Source organism: Schistocerca gregaria, chromosome 8 (assembly GCF_023897955.1).
Source record: "Schistocerca gregaria isolate iqSchGreg1 chromosome 8, iqSchGreg1.2, whole genome shotgun sequence".
Lineage (NCBI taxonomy): Eukaryota > Metazoa > Arthropoda > Insecta > Orthoptera > Acrididae > Schistocerca > Schistocerca gregaria.
In genome coordinates this window covers 355,756,062-355,777,251 of record NC_064927.1, presented here as the reverse complement: position 1 = coordinate 355,777,251, position 21,190 = coordinate 355,756,062, and the positions used below count along the sequence as shown (strand labels likewise).

Below are 21,190 nucleotides of genomic sequence, written 5' to 3'. Positions count from 1 at the left end.
ACTGTCCTTGGGCCTCTACACATTTTTTCCAGCGACTCTGCCATGACCGGTACGCGCCCTGGAAGGCGTCTTCTGGGACCTCTCGCAAGGTCTTCGTCACGGCGGATTGGATCTCGTCTATGGACGAAAAACGGGTTCCTTTCAGGGCTGACTTAATCCTAGGAAACAAAAAGAAGTCAGCTGGGGCGAGGTCAGGACTATAGGGGGGGGGGGGGGGGGCAGCGTTGGCACCTGGTGTTTGGCCAGGAACTCGCGGACTCGTAGCGCGTTGTGGCAAGGCGCGTTGTCGTGATGGAGTTGCCAGGTAGCGGAGATGTCCTTTCTCGTCCTGACGACCCTTTTGCAGAGTCTTTCCAGCACATCCACGTAGTAGGCAGCGTTAACTGTCTGTCCTTGAGGAACAAACTCCTTATGGACCACGCCTTTGCTGTCGAAAAAGACAATGAGCATTGTTTTCACTTTTGATTTGCTCATTCTTGCCTTTTTGGGCTTAAAGGCCTTTAACCACCTCGAAACTTTTGAGTAGGACAGAGCAGAGTCCCCGTAAGCCTCACGAATCATTTTGTTAGTCTCCTCAAAAGATTTGTTCAGTTTAGCACAAAACTTAATCGCGTAACGTTGCTCGATCCCATTTTTTCCGTGACACGGTCGGCGCGCAGAGGTTTACAATAACAGACGTCCTGCCGATTCCACAGCTCGGAGAGCACTGAAACCGGTTTCGCGGCAAAGCTTAGCGTCCCCCCCACCTACTCCATGTGGCCCGCTCCCACTCCGACTACTAGGAGCGGCCCGGGAAATTCAATTGCATTACTTTCGGAACGTACCCTGTATGTCGGCGATCGCTGCGCAAACAAGTTTTCCACTTCCGCGTACACCGCCGTTACTCTACCACGCAAACGTAGGGGTTACACTCGTCTGGTGTGAGACGTTCCCTGGGGGGTCCACCGGGGGCCGAACCGCACAATAACCCTGTGTTCGATGTGGGGCGGTGGAGGGGTGAAGTGGACTGCGGTAATCGTCGTAGGGTTGTGGACCACTGCGGCTGCGGCGGGGACGGAGCCCCTCCGTCGTTTCTAGGTTCCTGGTTAACATACAATACAATATACAATATATTTGTGGATTACCTTTTGATACTGTGGTATATTCGTTTGTTTTTTTACGAATAATCGTTGTCATTTTCAAATCTTGGCTGTATATGAAATATCCTTGGGTTCGGCATGACGTCACTAGTCAAAGGTGGCGGGCGTAGTAGTACGCTAGAACTTACTCCACGTTCTCTTAAAAGACAAACTTTTACGCACTCTTCGCTGTTTGGCTATCGTTTTATGACCGTAGCTCTACAGCGATATATTTCCTACCTATGGTTATCTGCAAAATCTTAAATTCAAAGTCCCCATACCCTGCTCTGAACTTACAGGTTGTTCTTTTCCCACTCTGTGTACTAAACCCCCGTAACTACCGCTTCCTTGTGGACCTTGAAGAAAAGATTGCTCTGATTACAGCGCGTGCAGATACATTGGAGTAGTCATGCTTCCCAGGCTCTTTACACAATTGGACCGGGGAGGAACCTTAATACGCGTTACAGTGGGAATTGCCCTCTGCCGTGCACTTGCATGATTTGCAGAATACAGACGTAGACGGAGGAGCCGCCAGCGGAGCGTGCATGCCGCAAACGCAGTCACGACGCCGCCGAGTAGTTGTACGGCTGGCTGCATCGCTTGCGCTGGAAAACCCGCAGTGGCTGCGTATCGACTGGCGATAGGTCGACTTGGGCGGTTGCCAGGCAGCTGCAGCAGGCGCCGCGCTGCGACCCGGGCTCATCTCCAACCGCGTATCTACGCATTCCGCACCATAGCCGCCGGCGACGTACGCTGCTCTGCCGCGCAACTTCGCTCTTTCTTCCTCTTCTGCATTCAGCCTCGCCTCCTCCCTCCCTTCCTTTTCACACCAACTGCATAAGGCGCTTCAGCTCCGCGATACTATCTGATTTATGTTTCCCCGTGCCTACAGGTCGCTCTGTGCTTAAGCACAGCGTTATCCTGTTAACATGAATCAAGCGACGGGAAATACATTCGAGCTGTAATTCCTACATGGGCTGCAACCACACAGCAACTAATTTATCTCGTCTTTCTAGGGTTTTCCTGAATGCTTCCTGTGTAATCAATGGAATAGCTTTGTGAAGCTCCCATTAAGCAGCGAATCTCCGTCCACCTATATAACCTTCAAATGTCCCAGGCTATAATCCAGGGTGCCCACTTACTGCCTAGTCCTCTCTCAAGGTGTCCTTATCAGTTGGGTGACATTAATTTTAATTTCGTATTGACGATCTAGAAATGCGTCTATTTCTTTGTTTCCAGAATGAGATTTTCACTCTGCAGCGGAGTGTGCGCTGATATGAAACTTCCTGGCAGATTAAAACTGTGTGCCCGACCGAGATTCGAACTCGGGACCTTTGCGTTTCGCGGGCTAATGCTCTACCAACTGAGCTACCGAAGCACGACTCACGTCCGGTACTCACAGCTTTACTTCTGCCAGTATCCGTCTCCTACCTTCCAGTCCTCCCTCGGGCATGGGTGTAAGTGTTGTTATTAGCATAAGTTAGTTTAAGTACTGTGTAAGTCTAGGAACCTGATCAGTATGGTCCCTTAGGACTTAACGCACATTTGAACATTTTCTCAATATCAGACCTGTGCGATGTTTGACCATCAAGGAGTAAAAAACCTTTCCTTTCGGTTTCCTCGGGATGAAATGTTCCTTTAACCATAACATAAATATTACGGAATTGGCATACCTCGACGTTTCTTCATGAAAACTCACTAACCATTTATATGAGACTCCTCCCATTTAAATTTCTTCTTTTTCTGCTTGAAAATAAAAGGCTTAGGCAACAAATGCAATTGAGCATTACGTGTTATCACGGTATTTGTTTGCCCCTTTTCTCCACATTGATCATTGGGGAACCTTTTTCAGCTATCAATGATTCAACTCTGGGTTCATACGGAATCCAGATTCGCCCATATTAAATATATAGCCCGGTTTGTCAATTAAAATGTTCTGTAAGAGAACATTCTGTTGCAATTTGAAATAATTTCCAGTGTCTCCCCTGTTGAGAACCATTGCCCTCTCGATGGAAAGTTTTTTTGACCAGGAAAACTTCTCGAGAATGATTGTAGCCCATCTCACGCTGCCATACCAGTATCTTGTTGGACCAATGAGCAATACCATTGGTTTCAGCGAATTGAAATGCCCGTTTTCGCACTCCTCCATTAGCAGGAAATCCGGAAGCCTGCAGCCTCTCAATGTATAACACAAGTTGTTCCTCGTTTTTTGCAGCAAGAAAATCTGAAAACACAACACAATATTCTATATTAAAAGTGGTATCATCATGTATGTCAATTATCACAGCTATTAATTATACTTTATTATTACAATATCTATTTTAACATGAAACTTTGTTACTTTTTCTGTAGATTAAAATTAATTAAATTCGTGCTGATTGCAGGTGAAAAGCAAAGGAATACTTTTCTAAGTTCCTCATTGTGTGGTACCATTCCTCTTTTTTGTCGTCGTTCTTCCCTAATCGTCTTTTTGAAGTCCTGTATGGAATCCCATATATCTCAGAAGCTCGAAAGCAGCTCATGTTACCAGTTTTCGCATGTTCAAAATTGAATGTTTTCTTCACTCCACTGTCCTATATTTGGCGTTTTTTCATAATGTCAAGGCATAAAAGTTGATGTGAATGACCGTCATACCTCGAAGAAAATGTCTTCCCCAGGGTTCGGGGTGAAATGCCGTTACGATACCTAATCCAATATGGCAACAAAGTGCATGTAACTGCATTCAAAACATAGGTTAAGATACATGCTAAATGGTAAGCACACTGTTATACCTACCACAAGTGGATACAAAGCAGTGTTATTATTTTAGTATACATCTACTATTATTTTTCAGCGTAAATCGGAATACCTACTACAGATTTTGAGCTTAGAAATGCGAAAAATATGCGTTTCGACTACACCCAACGCTTCCTAGTCAAGACACTGACGTAAGCCAGCTGCAGACTGATGAGCGCCCCACTCTTTTGGCAGAGTGAAGCACTATGAGTAACTATGCATCTCACCCTGATTGCCAGCATATCCCGATCCACTCTGTCACGTATTTTCATACTCACTCATCAAAACGTTTCCTTTGACCTAGATTCGTGAAATTTGGCAAGAAGCAACGTTTCACAGTACAAGTAAAGGATAAATCTGAAAATTGTTAATTTGTGATTACATCTTACGAAAAAAATATTTTTGTAATTTGTTACCCATGGTCAAACTTGAATTGTAACAATCAGTTCTGCATTCAGGCTGACTGGGTCACGATGCTAAATGTCAAGCATCAGGCAAGGGATGTCTTCATTGTTCAAAAATGGCTCAAATGGCTCTGAGCACTATTGGACTTAACATCTGAGGTCATCAGTCCCCTAGACTAAGAACTACTTAAACCTAACTAACCTAAGGACATCACACACATCCATGCCCGAGGCAGGATTCGAACCTGCGACCGTAGTGGTCGCGGGGTTCCAGACTGAAGCGCCTAGAATCGCTCGGCAACATCGGCCGGCTCTTCATTTCTTTATTGTTCGTATGACGCATTTCGGCATGTATCCACCATCAGAGATCCTGGATACCTGATTGAAAAATTCTGAATCGCCTCATATGAGCAATAAAGTCTCTAGTTTTAGTCTTTAATATGAGAGAGTAATTTTCAAAAGAATTCTAGTCAGTCGGTGTGTCACATGTATAACCAAAGTTGTGCTCTGGAGGGCTTCAAGGAAGTCAAGTTGTCACACCAGTTGTTACGCTGATTATCTTATCGTTTCTTGCTTCCGGGCAGAAATTTCACAGTATTGACGTGTTACTAGCAAATTTCGAAAGCAAACTATTCCGGAGAAACTCTACTTAGAAAGTTTCAAGAACCGCTTTAAATGATGACTCTAGGACATCGGGGCATTTTACCGACGACCGACATCGGCCAAAGACCCATACAGTTTGTCCTTTGTATATAATTGCGTACATTTCATGAAGTTAAAGCCAATTCAGCGCCGTGTACGCCTTGCGATGCTTTAACTTTGCTCTGGGGAGTGTAACAGATAAAAATCGACATGATTATTCTGCAGTTCACAATTAACTGCATGGCAGAGGGCTCGTAGGACAACCTTTAGACTATTTCTCTATGGTCCCACTCCCGTATAGCAGACGGCAAAACCGAACACGTAAATGTTTCCGTGCGAGCTCTGATTTCTCTAATTGTATTATGATAATAATTTATCCCTGTACAGGGTATCCCAAGGTAATCAATCAATATTCAGCGATACGACAGGATCGATCATTCACAGCAAAAAAAAGGGGGGGGGGCAGTAAACATAGGCTGTGACACGACATGCGTTTAGCCGGTCGGTATGGCCGTGCGGTTCTAGGCGCTACAGTCTGGAACCGCGTGACCGCTACGGTCGCAGGTTCGAATCCTGCCTCTGTCATGGATGTGTGTGAGGTTAGTTAGGCTTAAGTAGTTTTAAGTTTTAGGAGACTGATGACCACAGATGTTAATACCCTAGTGCTCAGAGCCATTTGAACGACATGCGTTCCTTAAGAGCTACGAGCACTTTTTCACTAGGAGAGATGTGTTCCACAGTAGCGAAGATGAGAAAGTGCCCATAGCTGTCAGGTATGCATTTCAGAGCCGATGTTTAAAAATGGTTCAAATGGCTCTGAGCACTATGCGACTTAACTTCTGAGGTCATCAGTCGCCTAGAACTTAAAACTAATTAAACCTAATTGGCATAAGGACATCACACACATCCATGCCCGAGGCAGGATTCGAAACCTACGACCGTAGCGGTCGCCCGGCTCCAGACTATAGCGCCTAGAACCGCACGGCCACTACCGCCGGCCCGATGTTTACTAGACTTCTTTTGCTTCTAATGATAGTTTCTGTTATATCCCAGAATATCTACCACTTCTCATGGGACGCACAGGTGGGCGCTAACATAATATCTTCACGTTCGGAGAAGAAAGTTGGTGATAGAAATTTTGTGATAAGATCTTGCCGCACCAAAAAAGACCTTCGTTTTAGTAATTGCCTTCCCAATGCGCCTACCATATCCGTGACACTCTCTCCAATTTCACTGCAATACAAAACGAGGTACCCTGCTTTGAACTTTTTCGATGACCTCTGTCAGCCTTGTCTTGTAAGGAGTTAAGATCTGTTCTGCTCGATCCAAATGACAAATTGGGTGGTAGCTATGTTGTTTTTTCTACTCATCGTTCTCTCATTACTACAATGGGTAATGGTTCTAATACGCAGAGAACACTGTGCATTGCACTTAGTCTTGCGTTCCCATTCCTCGAACTGTGTGCAAAAGTCTGCGACCTCCGCAGACAATATCGTGGAGTAATGCGTATGCCGCTAGATTTTGTAAAACTGCGGCACTGCTTTAACCGTATCAAAACTAGTTGTTAAGCAGAACTTAACAGCTGGGTACTAGCAGCCGAGCGGAGCGTGGTTCAAATCCTCTTCCCTTTTAAATTTCATGTTGTTCTAAATCTATTGTAACAAATGCCAGGATGGTTCGTTTGAAAAGGAGAGGGCCGATTCCTTCCAAACCTGTGTCCTGTCACAGCTTGGATACCGTTTCTAACTATCTCATCGTCGAAGAGACGATAATGTAACTGCCCTTCCTTTCTTTAATGACAGCAGTAAATCGATCACGGCAACTCTATCCGCATCCAGCACGAAATTCCACCACCATTTCGCAGCTCACGCGTAAAGATCGCTGTCATACTACATCATGTTGCCCGTTTACTCATTAAATTACTTGCGTACTATAACTATCATTGTATTCCTATCAAGAAAAATGTTAACTGAACTAGGTACTGAAGATGACGTTCATAGTTTGCAAATCAACACTCGTTCCCCACACTAATTATTCCTTCGTTTACCCTCCACCGTGTTACAACGAATAACATGCAACTGTCTCCTTGTGTACTGGAAATGTTGGACGTGTGAGGCACGTATTTGTGTTCTGCCGCTTCAAAGTATGAAATAAGAGATCCTGTTACATTTCTCTAACCTGATATCCTGTACATAGGTTTTATCGCAGTTGTAGTGGTCACGCCGCGAGTTCGTTATTCTTGAAGTAAGGCTGTAAAATAACTGTTGAGATGACTAAGGCTTTCGATTCTACTAAATAATATATGGTGAGTTCTAAATTAGGAATGCCAGTAGCTTTTATTTTGAACATATAAAAAGCGGATAAAGCTATAAACTGCTAAGAAGACATTTTGCATATGTTCGATGACAGTCTCAAGATTCACATTTCATATTAGGTGTAGAATGAGTCACAACCCTGTTGCTCCGCCGCGGTGGTCTCGCGGTTAAGGCGCTCAGTCCGGAACCGCGTGACTGCTACGGTCGCAGGTTCGAATCCTGCCTCGGGCATGGATGTGTGTGATGTCCTTAGGTTAGTCAGGTTTAAGTAGTTCTAAGTTCTAGGGGACTGATGACAACAGATGTTGAGTCCCATAGTGCTCAGAGCCAGCCCTGTTGCATTAAGTCTTCTAGAAAATATGTTTACAAAAACTGGAAATAGTGTTACTCTGTCCTTCGTGGCGTACGTTTGGCGGGAGTCGAAGGTGCACGAAGTGCTTTGCCTAAATATCGTTCGTCTGATGTTAATGAAAATTATTATAAAATAAGATCTGAAATAAGTGGATTAAAGCTTGCTATTAAAGAGTGTTCAGCATGACAGAAAATAAAATCTGAATAATATCTCATCAAATTTAGTAAATGACTCTGACAAATTTGGCTCGCTGGCTTCTATGTTAACAGCCTGTCAGATTATCCTCCTATTAATATGGCGCAATTTCTCAAAGAATTGCAACTACTAATTGTACCACCTGTTGTCTCCTACCACCCCGTCTTTTACGTCACGCTGTAGTCTCAGTCAAACGGTGGAGTGGATCTTGGGAAGTAATCGTATAGCTCCAAAGCCAGAAATATCACAAGTTGCCCGCTGAATTGCCAAACATCTTTCAAGCATTCAGTCTGTGGTGTGCGAAAAAAAAAAAAAAACTGCTTGTAGTGGTCGTTAACAGCATTCGCTGATGGCAGCTGCCTATAAATCACGGCTCGTACGTACCTCGAGGAAAGTGCAACAAGACTGCGTGCTTCCTTTTGGAGACAACTGTGAGGGCAGTGTCGAACCAGACAATACGTAATCATCTCAACATGAGCAGTTTGGCCTCCAGGCCCCTGTTACGAACAACAGTATTAACCCTCAAAGTCGTGGTGCGGGATGGCGGGCGAAACAAGAATCTCGATTACTGGCTTCCGGCTCTCTTCACCGGTAGTATAGGACTTTTCTACTGTTACATTCAGTGACACCAACAACGGTCGCCAGAGGTCTCCCGATTACGTCGTCTCGACACACGGTGGCCACAGCGCGCTCGATCACCGTCAGGTTTTGACGGAATATGTGTGGTTAGAATCTATTCTAAGCAACGGGGACAAAAATATGAAAACAACGCGATATATGTATGCTTGAACGTAAATGCAGATGCTAGCTAAGCATGCAGGTTATGCTGTTGTGTTTAACCACAAATGACACCTTAAGACGTTCTCAGTATGTTGGAAGCGTCAGTCGTGCAGATGAGTGTTCTGTGTAGTTGTGAGTGTATTATGTCGGAGATAAGTGAATTTGAGATTGCGCTAATAGTTAGTGCTTCTATAGCCAGGGTAAACGGAGTGTTCGGTGTTTCAAGAGGAACCGTATTGAAGGTTTATGCCGCATATGGAGAATCCAGAAAGACATTATCCGCTAAGTCACAACGTGGACGAAAGTGTGAATTGTGTGACGGTGACAATTGAACATTAAAGGGCATTATGATGAACACGAAGAGTAAGACAGCTGCAAGTCACTGCTGAACTGAACCGCGACGGGAACTCTATACGCAGGGAAATGCAGGGTGACCTGGGATTTCAAAATCGCTAATCAGTGATGCAAATGCTCGTAGCAGGAATTCGTGGTGCCATAGCCATTACATCTGGACTGCGGAGCAATGGAAGTCAGTTATTTGATTGGAATAATCTTGTTTCACCCAGTTTTCAGCTCCTGGTCGAGTTTATATGCCAAGAGTGAAACTTGCCAGGGGTTAGGTGATTCTGGCAGCCATATCGTTGTATTCCATGGCCCATGGTTAGTCTGTAAGGTCGCATTACTGCCAAGGATTATGTTATCATTTTGGGTGATCAGGTCCATTACATTGTACAACATTTGTTGCCCACTGGTAGTGCTGTATTCAAAGACGATAGGGCCCCTGTTCACACAACTCACAGCATTCATGACTAGTTTTGTCAAAAAGAGGATGTACTGTCGCAGCTCTCCTGGTCACCATTCACCAGATCTCAATATTATGAGCTTTTGTTTTGTACTTCGGATAGAAGGATACGTGATCGCTGTCCACCGCCGTCATTGTTACCTGAACTTACCACAATTTTGCATGAAGAATTGTATTGGATTTTCTTGAAAACCACGCAGGACTTTTACTTATCCTTTCTGGGACGACTGGAAGCTGCTTTGAATGCCAACGGTTTTCCTAACCGGATTAGGCATGGTAATGGTGTGCTTTTGGTGTTTCTGTATTTTTGCAACCACTGTATATCCGTCTCGAAACGAAAGCGTCGAGTACTTGAGCTCAGAAACGAAGTGAGTATAAGTCGAATGTTGAGATTTGCATACAGTTGAACTCGAGGCACTGCGTTTACATCCGTGACAGGTTTTCGGGATGAGATGATCCCAAAGGAAGCTTTGTTTTGTGAGGCCGTGAGTAGTGTAAGGCGAAAATTGATGCAGTATATGCAGTTACACATTTGTTCCGTTAGTTCTACGAAAATATCCATGTTACAATCCACGCTTGTCACGGAAAGTAATCAAAGTTCGTTAAGTGCAAACAAAATGTTTGGATTCTTGTTAATTGCAAGTCCATCGTGAGAAAACGTCTGTCACGCAAAAGAACATGGCACAGAGGAACGTCAGCGTTATGTCCTCGCGACCAAAACGAATGGCATTGCGTGCTTATGGAATATCGTCTCAGTTATGTGACTTGATGTGTGAATTTCCTGTCAGAGAGGTCACAGTTCGTAGTAATTGACGGAAAGTCGTAGAGTTAAACGGAAGTGATTTCTGGCATTCCCCAAGGTAGTGTTATAGGCCCTTTACTATTCCTTATCTATATAAACGATTTGGGAGACAATCTGAGCAGCCGTATTTGGCTGTTTGCAGAAGACGCTGTCGTTTATTGACAAATAAAAAAGATCAAAACAAACTGAAAAACAGATTTTATGATATCTGAATGGTGTGAAAATTGGCAGTTGACCCTAAATAACGAAAAATGTGAGATCATCCACATGAGTGCTAAAAGGAACTCAAACTTCGGTTAACGATAAATCAGTCTAATCTAAAAGCCGTAAATTCAACTAAATATCTAGATATTAAAATTTCGAACAGCTTAAATTGGGAGGAAACATAGAAAATGTTGTGGGGAAGGCTAACCAAAGTCTGCGTTTTAGTGGCAGGACACTTAGAAAATGTAACAGACCTACTAAGGAGACTGCCTACACTGTGCTTGTCCTTCAAATGGTTCAAATGGCTCTGAGCACTATGGGAATTAACATCTGAGGTTATCAGTCCCCTAGAACTTAGAACTACTTAAAACTAAGTAACCTAAGAACATCACACACATCCATGCCCGAGGCAGGATTCGAACCTGCGACCGTAGCAGTCGTGCGGTTGCGGAATGAAGCGCCTAGAACGGCTCGGCCACCGCGGCCGGCTAACCACCATTTACAGAATACACTAAATCAGTGTGCCCAGTTTCTTCTATTGTCGTGTCACAGTCACAGCAACGTGTCGAGACAGTGTATCTATTAAAGTAATTGTTGCATTCAATGAGTAGAATTTACAGAAGTCTTAAAAACAATGATAAACTAGATATTACTATGTAAATATACTGGATGTATGAACAGAACAATATTCACTATTAACAGATCAGTCATTATATTGCTATATAATAACATGCTCTCTTTTCGGAGGGGCTATAGACTAACTGTACTCGACGCCAGAATCAAGTGACGAATTCTCAGTTGAATGGGCAACGCCAGAAACTGATGACTAGTCGCAAAGCATACGGAGACGGCAATTTCGGAGATGACGTCACAGGACTAGCTGGCGAGTTTAAAGCGAGTGTACGGGGCTCATTTCTGATCTCTAGCGAGTGCTGTACACTCTTTGCTCATTTATCAGTATAACCAGGCAAGTTTTACGAATATATGAAATAAACGTTTTGTTTGTACTAGAGGTGACTGCGCTGACAGTGAGAATCACGATTACAAACTCAGGTTCACTTCAAATTAATTCAGCAAAACGTAAGTCAGTGAATCTTCGGTGACTGGTCATTCAGCCGATCTGTCGAAGACAATCTTTAATTTTAGAGTAACATACTCTGAACACCTAAAGCACTGAACAGTGGAAACACGGGCACAGACACAACCCAAAGAAGATCCTCTACAGTAACTTTAAGCATCAAAATTGACATACCCCACCTTTCTCATTTGAACACACAATTGTCTGAAGTTATATGCTTAAAATTTTAGATACAGAATTGCCTGTGTTGCGCATAATACGTTGCATAAAGTATAGACCGGAGGCTGAAACTGATTGAAAGCCACAGAACATGCGTAATGTATTACAGGGTAACGTTCAGTTAATTATATTAAATTGTGAAGTTATTTGAAATTGTGGCTTCCAGTAAAATAGTGATTTTAGACCTTATATTCTGAGAACTACCTCTGTATTGGTATTTCTTGCCCTCAGCATGCCAGAAACTTGTTCTTTCTGGTACTAAACTTATAAAGATTCTCGCAGTTCGTATTTTGCTTGTGGAAGCGTCTCCCAATTCGCCCAAAGAAAAAATTCTGCCGACCGTGGACCGAAGGACGTTGAGATCTCTTGTACTGAGACCGCGCTCGTACTGGTGTACTGTTTCGAAAACATCGGCCGTCTTTGGCCGATGTCGGTCGTCGGTAAAGTGCCCCGATTTCCTAGAGTCATCATCTAAAGCGGTTCTTGAAACTTTCTAAGTAGAGTTTCTCCGGAGTCGTTTGCTTTCGAAATTTGCTAGTAACACGTCAATACTGTGAAATTTCTGCCCGGAAGCAAGAAACGATAAGATAATCAGCGCAACAACTTGTGTGACAACTTGACTTCCTTGGAGCCCTCCGGGGCACAACTTTGGTTATATATGTGACACACCGACAGGTCAGGAGATGTTTTTTCTTATGTTGGATACTTGGGGGTCCGATTTGACTATAGCTTTCCTCTAGCCTAATCACTTTTGAGTGCTTACCATACGGCCGTAGAACATTGGACTAGGATCATTCAACTGATTCTATACCTCGATAAAAAAATAATAAACTGACAGTAGACAAGCGACGGAGGGGGGGGGGGGGGGGGGAGGCGTGGAGGCGATGTCGATTTACGTTCGTCTGCGCATACAATGTGGATGCTGAAGCAACAGCCGAGCGTTTTCGTTCAGGATACATTCATTCACAAGCTGCCCGTTAAAGTGCAGTACTGGATTTGATAAACAGAGTGTTTGTCTTATTATGGGCAGCTTTACTATATAGTGGCCGTCACGAAAACTGGCATGTCAGGGTCATCGCACCGTTTTACAACGTTTCCAGGTAGTGATAATTTCAGATGTTAGTAAAATTTCGTATAAATATATTACAAATCTCTAGTTTTAGTCTTTAATATGAGAGGGTAATTTTCAAAAGAATTCTAGCCAGTCATAACGAAAACAAAAGACTAAAATCTCGAATTTTCAAGAAAAATGAGTTTTTACTTCGTGAAGAAAAAATAGAAGCACTAACATACTTGGTCGAAAAACATAAACATTCACAAAGTTTGTAGATGCACATCACACGTTTTGTATTGTGTAAACAAAAGAATTTTGTGATAAAATAAAATAGCTTAAGAAGTGTGAAACAGTTTCATATGTGTACTGAAAAATGTGACAGCTGATGAATTTGCGTTCTTTTGGATCTCGTAGAAACCGACAGCGAGAATGTTGTTAAGGAAACCTTTTTGTAATCACACGCTGGCATCTGACACATGAGGACTTGAGCGATACGCGAACGGTGGACAAAATAGGTGTGTGAAAGTTCGTTCTATAATTGATTGTTGCAATGCTAAAAGTCTGGTAGCTAACTGATAATCACCTTGTTATTATGATCTACGTCTAGGTATTTAGGGTCCAACGTTTCGTTACTCATTGCCACGATGCAAGGCCAGACATCATTCCAGACTTAATTATTTATTTTTAAAAGTAGCTTAAACGATTACTTCCTGTTAATTATGAATTTCAGAATGGCTTCTTTAAGTTTACATTTATATTTTACATTAAATTTTTTGCTTTCTATATTTAACGTTGCTTAATTTTCTTAGGAAAATCAATTCGTAGAGACATAATTTCTGCGATTTCCTTACAGCCTGCATGTTTACAGCATAACGAGAGAAATAGCTTTGCAGCATATGCGTATGGGCGTGTTATTATATTGTGGGACTAGATTCAAGTGGAGCCGAGAATGAAAGAACAAGCAGTATGAAATGAAAGTTGTCGTTGCGAGTTAGACAAACCAACAAGCAAAATGCGGGGAGTCTGTTCGAAACTGCATATATTTGTACAAATCAATATTTGCTGCTGAGTAACATTCAGTACCGAGTTGCTGCATCCCGTCCGTAGTAATAGGTTGGATCCTCCTTGGTGTGCTGTCCTGAAGTGGTAGAGACGTTCCTGCTCACGCGAGTTTCGTCTTTAGATGGTGGCCTCAACCAGTAAGAGGACAATTCGTGCGAAGACTCGCCGTAATATCAACTGATCCCAAGTATGCTCAATCAGATTTGTGTCAGCACGTACAACAGGCTGCTCCGTTCAACTTATTCCAGCTTTCTGGAGGACGTACATCCGTACTTGATACCGGCCCTGAACACGACTGACTCGCCTTCCTGTTGGATATGTGGGAAATGATTTTCTGAACTCGTCAACGGCCTCGCCTGTTGCGTGTGGTTTGTAGGGCCTAGGAATTTCAATCGGATAATTTACTGTGATGGCTTCTGAAGGATAGTTTGACGTAATAAAATAATAATTATTCAAACCATGCGTAAAATTGCCTAGGACACAAACAAAGAGTTTATAAAACAATTTCAGAATGAATTTATATAATTCAGATTGAATACTGATGAGATTACGATGGTGCCCAGATATATCAAGAACACCAATAACACTTTCAACCGTGATTGCAAAACTATGCAATTACACAAAAAAGGAGTACGAAATTGAACAGAGCTCACAACAGTTCAATGAGTAAAGGAAGAATCCGAAAGAAAAAAACACTAGGAGGATGAGCGTCAATGAGTTAACTCGACAACGCAACAAAAAGTTGAGTGGTTACAGAACAGATCACATTTGAAGCAAGTATTAAATCGTCGAAAAACCTTCATGCCAGTGCATGAAGCGCGTAGATCGAGTTGGGAAGCCTCAAAATGGGGACTAGGAATGAATTCCTCTTCCCTCAATATGTTGCGATTTCAGAAGGCGGAACTGCGCATTGCAAATGCGGTCTTACCGTGACTGCCGTCGAGGAGATTGCAGAAGTCGCGGTGCACCGAACTGCGGCCGTTAATAACGGTTGCTGGACTCAGCCGATGTAATGTGACTGCGAATCGCGGATCTCATCGTCTGACTACTGGTCGCGGATGCGTGTAAGTTCCAAAGTGAAACTTCAAAGACTTTTCAGGAGAGCAAAGTCATGAAAAACACGTACAGGCACGTAGTCCAAAGTAGAATCACCAAGTAAAAGTTCGAATCAGAATGCCTCTCTGTTTTGACAGCCTTGCGTCAGACCTCGGAAAGGACCCGGCGCAGTTTCTTCAAACCAATCCCAGAAGGGGCTTAAGTGCTCTTCCAATCAGTGATCTCGACGTCCGTTCATTAATCTCCACCATAAAGTTAAAGATGTATCCACCAATGAGGTACATGTATATGGAAACAGAAAAAGACTGTTGTTCCGTTTCCTCATCCAGACTTGTTTGTCGGAAATTCTATAAATTTTGTTGCGTGTCGCACAGCGTTTCCTACTGGATGTGCAAAGTTTGTAAATTTTCAGAAGCAAGAGTGGCTATATATTCTGCTTGAGGAAAGGTGTCTGGAGACCGCACACGGTAGGATGACGACAAGTGGACAACTGAGGACTCCACCCAAAGTTTACCAGTAAGTAGTTGTCACCCCTTCCACCCCTTCCCGCTCTTGCTGTTGAGGACACCGGTCTTCTATTTCACTGTTCACTGTCCGCGGAAGCTGAACCAGGAGGATAATCTCTGAAATGTTTGCTCGACAGTCCAAGCGGCCCGCTAGGGTGACACCTTGCACTCTAAATGCTCGGAAGCTCTTTCAGAACGCGGAAAAGTTCCACCTGTTATCGCCCCAGCGAAACGGAATTACTCTGGTCGAGACAAAATGCTTTTAAGAGGAAAACTGCTACAGGTTCAAATGGCTCTGAGCACTATGGGACTTAACTTCTGAGGTCATCAATCCCCTAGAACTCAGAACTACTTAAACCTAACTAACCTAAGGACATCACACACATCCATGCTCGAGGCAGGATTCGAACCTGCGACCGTAGCGGTCGCGCGGTTCCAGACTGTAGCGCCTAGAACCGCTCGGCCACTCCGGCCGGCAAAATTACTGCAGGAAAGAAATTAGGTAAAGAGAATTGGTTGACCTACGTTGCTCCAAGATATCCCCCAACCACTCATGTAACCTGCGCGCAACACGGGTCGAAATTCGTCCGGTAGATACCGAATCGGTAAGTAAATAACCAAGATAATCTCGTATGCAAATTCTGCATGCACATAGGGTAAAGTGTGAGGGGAAATGCCTCACGAACCCTCTACATATCGCTCCCACAAGGATCGTGTGGACAAGATTAGTTTAATTACATAGGCGTTTAAACATATTTTCCCAGGTGGCTTCACTCTACTGTCAGCTGTATTCGCTTCAGAGTTGTGACGAACAGTCTTTCTTTGTCCAGTCTCAATACAGTTAGACATACACGTACACAGGAAACATATATGTTCAGTTTTCTGTAGGTAAAGAGAAACTGTAATCCCGTCTAGTGGCAGCATCGTTGCTTAGATCCGAAAAACAGTAAAGCTGTGAGGACGGGACGTGAGTCGTGCTTGGTAGCTCAGTTGGTAAAGCACTTCCCGGCGAAAGGCAAAGGTCCCGAGTTGGCGTCTCGGTCCGGCACACAGTTTTAATCTGCCAGGAAGTTTCATATCAGCCCACACTCCGCTGCAGAGTGAAAATCTCATTCTGTAGATATTTACTGTTAAATATTTGATATTAAGCGAGAAAAAGCTAAGAAAATGTTTGAAATTGTTTCAAGTTTATTGTTAGTCGCTAAGTGCCTTCGTTTTGAAATACTACATGAGTAAAGTCTGAGAACAGAGTTTAGAATGACTTTACAACTTCAAAAATTAATACAAATTTATCGAAAGAAGATACAGAGCTGGGTTTAGTGTTATTTTGTAGGGAAACACACAAAGTTGTTTGTCTTAAACTAAAGATGTTGTATGTGGCTTCCGTTGGTTATCCTGCACACATCCCATGTAAGTAAATTTCTTCCCAAACTCGCTGTAGCATTGCAGGTGTAACTTAATCAGTGGTGGCGTAAATTCTTGCTCTAAGTTCAGGTAGAGTAGCCGGCCCAGGAGGTACAAACACCATATCCTGGATGAATGTCCATTTTAAAAAATCGAATGGTGTCAGGTCTGAGGAACGTGGGGGCCATGCAATTGGCGCATCACGTCCAGTTGCATGGCCCTCACCACTCGCCAATCCATGACCTGGAAAGCGGCCACTGAGAAAATCCCGGACGTCAGCCAGTCAGCGAGATGCACGCCGGGTTGATTTCTTAAGGCTTTTGGCGAAAGTTGGCTCATTCGCTCAGCGACGGCGTCAGACGTGCTTGGACGACCTGATGATTTCCCATGTCTTACTGACGCCTACTATAAGGATCTTTAGCGAACGTGGTACGGAAATTTCGCTGATCTGTGGTCGCCGACTTCGATTCTTCAAAACACGCAGCTAGCACGATCGGGTCCATTGAAGGCAGCCATCTTTAACGCAACTACCGCTAGCGCTCATTACGGTCCAATTCGGCACTAGCAAACTACGCGAGACAAAACTTGATGTATTTCCCTACAATACCTCTGTAGGTACTATGAATTAATTTATATGAATTTTTAAAGTTGTAAAGTCCTTTTTGAAACACCCTGTAGTTTACGCCCTGTTTCAAGCAGAAGCTAGTTTTTCCCGCGTCTCATTATTTATGAAGTCATATCTCCTGAACTACATGTCGTACATAGATAAAGTCTTGCAGACACACTTAGTGGTACATGTCGATACTGTCTATAAAATGTGTTGCGGATAATTAATAGCAAAGAAATAAAAAAGTAAAACGTTACGCCTGATGCTGAAGTTTTACTGCGAGAGCATGAATATAAGCAGTCAGATTTTTTTCCTTTCCTCATTGTGTGGGGGAACGTCAGCGAGACTTTTGCGTAAAGGTTTGTAATTGTGTGTAAAGTTGGTTCGAAATCACGAAGTACTCTCGTTCTCAAATACTGGATGAATGTAATCTGTGTTACTTGCACATCATGAGCTACGCTACCTTAAGACATATAAATAGTTTCTACCGTAATATTTGTCTTAGTGTGTTAATCCTCCCTCGTGTGTGTGTGTGTGTGTGTGTGTGTGTGTGTGTGTGTGTGTGTGTGTGTGTTGTCCTTAGCGTAAGTTAGTTTAATTAGTGTGTAAGCCTAGGGACCGATGACCTCAGCAGTTTGGTCCCATAGTCCTTACCACAACTTTCCATATTTTTTTTATAGGTTTACCGTATTATACCCTTTAACAAATGACTGACAGCACTTGAAATTTTTAAATTGGGTCACTAATTATGTAGTAATATGGAACATTACATTTTCGTTGATCCTGAAATTCATTAGATAGGCAATCCGCAACTGCGAATGGAGGACCGTGTTCCCGGTTAGTGGTTCAGTCCTATAATTGGGCGGAACAATATTTTCAAAGATGTTTCTCGTTACTGATGTGTAGGTATCACAAGTTTTGTAAATGTTGAGCATGTGCGTGTTGCCATAAAATATAAAATTGTGTGTGTTCTAGCAGTTCACCGGGGATTAAACATCACTGGTATATTGCATGTGCAAAAATGTTTTAATTTTATAACTCATAACTCAAATACAGGACGAATTCTCGTACAGAAACATCCTCTGCGTAAGTTTTCGGCACATTTCATGTTTTATGAATGTGAAGATCATTTGATGAATGTGTTTGTGAAGGTCAAAAAGTCTCAACTTTACCGAACTACGATCGAAAAATGTTTTATCATAGTGCATCACGCCAGTAACGAGTACAGAACGAGATCCCAGCAGAAAAGAAAGGAAAACTGTAAGAGTCATCCGAAGATGATTTGTAATAAATCTGAAACATTTAATGATTTGAGTGAAATGATATTTTGTAAACCATGGTTGGGGCTGGCTGCTGCTTGAATTATAAACCTTATAACTGTACTACAGCCGCGTTTCTCAATATTTTTTCTATTTATGTGGCCTCGGGCTGTGCAGCTGTTTTGCCAATTACATTGTTATTAAATGTATTTACGAGTATTCCATATCTTTTTTTTTTATTAACAATGAATTTTCGATACACCTACTTCTTAATTACATATTATCACTACAAATAATTGGCACTTGAATAAATTTGTGGGGTTTGCCATTGATAACTAAAGGAGTGGTCACGAATATTGCTATTACTGTGGCTCGGTGTCTTCACATCTGTAAATTTAAGGATGAATGTCCGTCTCTTGACTGTATCTTGCATTTCGGACTTAGATTTTTGGCTGCCGGGTATTCTCAAATTTATTCGTCGTTTGCCGTTATTCACAACTAGCGTACGCAGCGAACGCCACGCGTTCGGATTATGGGAAACTTCTCATGAGAGGACGAAACTTTGAGAATACTGCCTTACACAGTTCTGTCTACTGGCTTCGCAATGTGGAATGGTCAGAACTTTCATTCTGACTGAGCGAGGTGGCGCAGTGGTTAGCACACTGGACTCGCGTTCGGGAGGACGACAGTTCAATCCCGCGTCCGGCCATCCTGATTTAGGTTTTCCGTGATTTCCCTAAATCGCTCCAGGCAAATGCCGGGATGGTTCCTTTGAAAGGGCACGGCCGACTTCCTTTCCCGTCCTTCCCTATTCCGATGGAACCGATGACCTCGCTGTCTGGTCTCTTCCCCCAAACAACCAACCAACCAACCAACCTACCATTCATTCTGTAGAGACGTAAAGGAGAACACTCGTGTCCATTTCACATTCTTATTTTTGATCTTGTTTGTCGTCTTGAAAGTGTTTAACTTTGAATACGATTTTTTTTAGGAATGAATATTGAAAGCATTCGAAGTTTCGTCCTCTAATGAGAAGTTTCCCAGAATCGGGACGAGTGGCGTTCGCTACGTACGCTAGTTGTCAGTAACGGCAAAAGACGAATAAATTTCACAATTCCGATTCACCTTGTAGACTGGCAAAACGTCCCGTTTGGCGACGTATGTGTCTGAATACATAGAAATAAAATTACATAAGATATAAATAATGTCTTTTAGCTAGTCTTTGTCTCATACCGTGTATTTATGCCCACTAACCATATTTCAAATCTGACTCTTATTCAGGAGAAATGTGTCCAGCCTTCGTAATTGTGATTTTCGAGGATTCCCTGATTGATCACGTAAGCGAATTATTGGATGTACCACCTCCTATTGCTCTTCCTTCCCTCCTCCGTTACACCACCCCCCCCCCCCCCCTCCCAAATATCGATCTCTCAATGTTTGTACTCAGTCTAACGACGTCAACTTCGACGTGAATCTTCCATGTGTTCTACGCAGAAGGTTGTGCAATGTACGTGACATAAGCGTGAAACCGTGCTAAGCATTGTCGCCAAGAGTTGGTGTTGCGAATCCCGCGCCGACGCACGCCTCTGCGCTCGTCCTTGTAGCTGAGCGCCGAGCGCCCTCTCACTCCCGGCGGAGCTCTCGAGGAACGCTGGCGGAAGCGGTGACGTCACCGCCGCCATCCCACAGCCTGTCTGGCTTCTGTAGGACGCGCCGCCACTTGGCCGCACTCACGTGCGTAGGTGGCGCCGGGTTTTCTGGCCTGCTCGCGTGCCTACATCTGCATACGTGCCCAGTGCTCCAACATGCCTGGTAAGTAACGTCTGCGTGGACATTACGAGTGGCTGTTGTAGTAAGTGTATCGTCCTCAAGTTCCTGTTGCTCTCCGGTATACGTGCACAGAATTTCTGTTCAAAAAGAAACTCAGTATTTCTTTAGCATAAGGAATTGAAACTAATCTGCATTAGTAATGGTTTGGGCTCTGAAATAGAATCGTGCGTACGATACCCACTCGTCACCGCGTTAAACAGCTTTGCATGTTACGAAACATTCCATAAATAATTTGGCTGCTACATACTACATTCAGACACCACCTTAGTCCATTCCTAACTATATTCATTAAATAAGGATCAAAAAATGGTTCAAATGGCTCTGAGCATTATGGGACTTAACATCTATGGTCATCAGTCCCCTAGAACTTAGAACTACTTAAACCTAACTAACCTAAGGACATCACACAACACCCAGTCATCACGAGGCAGAGAAAATCCCTGACCCCGCCGGGAATCGAACCCGGGCGCGGGAAGCGAGAACGCTAACGCACGACCTCGAGCTGCGGACAAATAAGGATCACCTAATTACGGAAAGTTATTAAAATATAAAAACCGCATAGAATGATAGTCTAATGTTAGTCTTGGTAAACAGAAACCCGGAAAATTAACAAGTAAAATTAAAGTTAGTAATTCGGAACTTCGTTAGGAAGACTGAAAGAATAAGAAGTGAAGAATTCGTCTGTACAACTCACGTTCCCATGGAAATACGGGAAATAACCGAGTG

General features: G+C 43.3%; 1 protein-coding gene across 3 annotated transcripts in view; it reads left to right on the top strand.

Annotated features, from left to right (window-relative positions):
- Positions 1–21,190, top strand: part of LOC126283941 (putative fatty acyl-CoA reductase CG5065) — a 464,455-nt gene that overhangs the window by 40,773 nt on the left and 402,492 nt on the right. The window contains exon 1 of one of the 3 annotated variants that reach the window (XM_049982336.1): positions 20,353–20,446. The exons of the other annotated variants lie outside the window; for them this stretch is intronic. The gene's annotated coding sequence lies outside the window, so the exon portion shown is untranslated. Of the gene's footprint in view, positions 1–20,352; positions 20,447–21,190 lie in introns of those variants that run through there. 3 annotated transcript variants of the gene reach the window in all.